Source organism: Gavialis gangeticus, unplaced genomic scaffold (genome assembly GCF_001723915.1).
Source record: "Gavialis gangeticus isolate Ggan-Ray unplaced genomic scaffold, GavGan_comp1, whole genome shotgun sequence".
Lineage (NCBI taxonomy): Eukaryota > Metazoa > Chordata > Crocodylia > Gavialidae > Gavialis > Gavialis gangeticus.
In genome coordinates, this window is record NW_017729017.1 from 8097045 (window position 1) to 8100545 (window position 3501).

General features: G+C 39.8%; 1 protein-coding gene across 3 annotated transcripts in view; it reads right to left on the minus strand.

The window, feature by feature from the left end:
- ITCH (itchy E3 ubiquitin protein ligase) overlaps nucleotides 1-3501 on the minus strand; it is a 181076-nt gene that overhangs the window by 125748 nt on the left and 51827 nt on the right. The window lies entirely within an intron of this gene.

Consider the following 3501-nt stretch of genomic DNA (forward strand, 5'->3'; position numbering starts at 1 on the left):
TCTGGCACCACACCAGAGCACCACGGGTGCTCATAAAGCCTTGCCAGAGGTCCCACAACGACCTCAGCTAATTCCCTCAGCACTCTGGGGTGGAGATCATCCAGACCAGTTGATTTAAATACATCCATTCCCTCCAGAGCCTGAATCTCTTAAATGGGAGTAATTCAGGATGCAGCGAAGAACCCATCACTTGATGTTGAGAACTGCTAAAGTTATCAATGTCTTAAACTTTTCTTTTTTCTGAAAAGATATCCCAGCAATCCTGGTATCTCCAAGAATCTTCAGACTCCCCTGATCCCTTCAACTTGGTAATAAGAGCTTGCTATCAGAAAGTACTACTGTGAACTCTTAATAATGATGAATATTTTGGCACTGAAGATATAGTAAGGAATTTATTATGGCCATCACCATTGGATGCTGGAAATTAGGTTAGATTCTCCCTCCCAATTTTTCTTCACCTGAATGGTCTTATTCCTAGACTGAATATTGTGGAGATGCAGCTCTGAAGAGAAAAAGGCTAGTGAGTCAGGCATGCTGCATAGCCAGCTGTCACCCAGACAGTACTTTCTGGCTTTCCCTACAATTCCAAATTCTTATATAGGCCTAAGATTGAGGTGCTTGATTTTTGGTGCTCCATTTTTAATAAAACTCACAAGACCCCTGTAAAATGCACATAGCATTAACTAGAGGAAACAAAGAAGATCTTCCAAATGGCAATCATGGAAAAGAATTATCATCAGGTAAAGAAGCCAGTGTTAAAATGAATTTCTTTTCACACATGTAATTAACTTGTAGTACTCTCTGCCACAGGATATTGTGGAGGCCAATAATTTAACCAGGTTCATCAGTAGCTATTATACATGATAGGTAGAAGTGCAGCCTCAACATACGGACCTTCTTAGACCTCTGAATGCTGGAAGTTGCAGGGGAAGAGAGGCAAAGGATGCATCAGTTTGGATATACTCCATTTAAATACTCTTGCCCTTGGCATCCACTCTGCTATTGAGAGACAGGAAACTGTTACCTGATGCAACATGGTATGTCTCATGTTCTTATACAGAAATTTTTGGTTTTATTTTAGCACTCTCTCATTTTGGTCTAAAGAAATTCCATCCCAAAAACATTTCCTGAGGACCTTTGACAAAAGCAGAACCACACAGGAATTACAGTATACAAAACAATGAGAAAGGAGCAGCATTTATTTCCTTCTGTACTAATGCACCTCATTTAGCCCATCATGTGACCCAGGTAGCTTTCCACACAGGAAGTATCCCACTTGTCACAGCCTCTGTGTCCCCCACAACCCTGCACCCCTGCAAATTCTTGTTAAAAAATATGAGCTTTGCAGACAGCCTAGAAGATCTACAATTTTGGTCCTTAGCGAGGCAAACACAGGCAACCCCTTCTTAGCACTCTTAATTGGTTCTTAAAAAACTGAGCGTTAAGCAAAACCGAAAGTATTTGATGACCCAAGATGGCAACCTCAATTGTTTTTAATGACCCAAAATGGTGACTGTGAGCATTAATGAAACTTGCTGAGTGTTAAGTGAAATCAGGTATCAATTTCAAATGAGCATTATAGCGAAATAGCACTAAGTGAAACAGTGTTAAGGAGGTGTTGCCTGTATTCAAAAGGCAAGGGCTTTTGTGGAGAACTCTTCTAGAAATACCCTTCTGATTCAGTACATAAACTATTAGCAGAATTCAAATATTATAAATACATTTTATTTTACATCCAAATTTCCAGGTATGACATAATCAACAACGAATTTAGGAACGCTTAGTTTAATTACACTGATATAGTAAATCCATTATAGGACCCCCCCCATGATAAATGATATTAATGTTCTTACAACTAATTTTATGACAATTTTAAGACGGTCTGGGAAATGCATGTATTATGCTATAATGCAGTAAGTAAAATATACCATTTACTAATTGTCAGACCAAATAAAAAGAAATCAAAACATAAAATATACATAATAGCAATAAATTGGAAGCAGGAAGAGACAGCCTGTGGACAGCTAAATTAAACCAAATACAAACATGTAAGTGTATTCCTTATAATATTTTCACCAAGGCAGATATTTGTGATGACTATGCTTAATTTTAAGTTTTTCATTTTTTTCTTTGTTCTGACAAAAGCTACCCTGCCTGTAAATCATTTATTAAAACGTGGTGAAATCTAAAATGATAGAAGTAACACAGTGGAAGAGATTTATTATTATTTTTATTTTCCTCCCCCATTTTTTAAAATTCATAAATCAGAGATAGTTTTCCCCTCAGCAAACAACAGGGATACTAGTGCTCTAAGAATTCCTGTACATCTCAGATGCAAAGCCTAACTACTTAGATTAAATCAGAAAAAAAGCAACTAGATAGAAAAAAGACCCATCACACACACAGGGCTATATTATAAGAAAAAAGTTATATTACAATTAACTAAAACTATTATATTACAGAATTATAATCTGAACAGAAATAATTCTGTGCACTTAAATACATTATCTAATTTAAACGTGCCTATACTAGGGGCTCTGTTTTTATATAACAAAATCAATTTAAAATTAATCTAGGTAACTGGAAAACAGTAACTAGCAGATTACTTTACAGAGTATATGGCATAATATTTTGTCAGCATCCTTTTGAATGAAGCAACTCTGGAGACTTCCTGCACCTCCCTCTGGAGATTATTTAAACAATTTACAGATTGTATGAGAATTTTTTCCCCCCTGATAACTAGCATTTCAAAATATTTTCTTATTCCTAGTTCTATACTTCTCTGCAGCACCTGAAAAAAAATGTAGTCTTTTTCAGCAGCAGGGCAAGGCACAAAGGGTTGTCAACCCCTACACATTTACCCTAGCTATGGATTAAGAGATGTGAAAGGTTAAACTTTAACTGAGAAGTATAATGATAACTGGTTAGCTTACCAGTGATCCTTTAGCTTGGGGAGGGAGGGCCCAGTATGGCAGGGAAGGGTAGAAGAAGAGCTGAGCCCCAGCAGAAGTCAGAAGGCAGCAGGGCAGGCAAGAGGGAAGAAGGGAGGAGGGAGGGGAGGGGAGGGGGACCAGTATTCATTATGAGTGCACAGACAGACATTTTGGTGGCCGATACCGATATGCCTCCTTAAAAAAATCGGCTATTGGCTGATATCGATCTGATTTCTGATACAGCTTTGTTTGTTTGAGTTTGTGTTTGTTTTTGTTGTGTGAAAGGGGAGGGTGAGGGAAGGGGCTGCGGTAGGCACTGCCTAGCGGGGATGGGGCAGGCACAGGATGGAGCTTGGACACTGCTCATCTGGTGGCTTGTCCAGCAGCTCCCGCCACTGCTCGTCTAGGAGGGCACAGGGTGGGAGGAGAGGGAGCAAGGCATATGACCCGAGATCTGTGCAGGGTGGGCTGCAGCTGCTGGCTTGGGCTGAACAGCAGGAGTAGTGGCAGGACAAGCTGCTGGATGTGCAACGCACAGCAGCAGGAGCTGCTCCGCACCCCCCCCCCC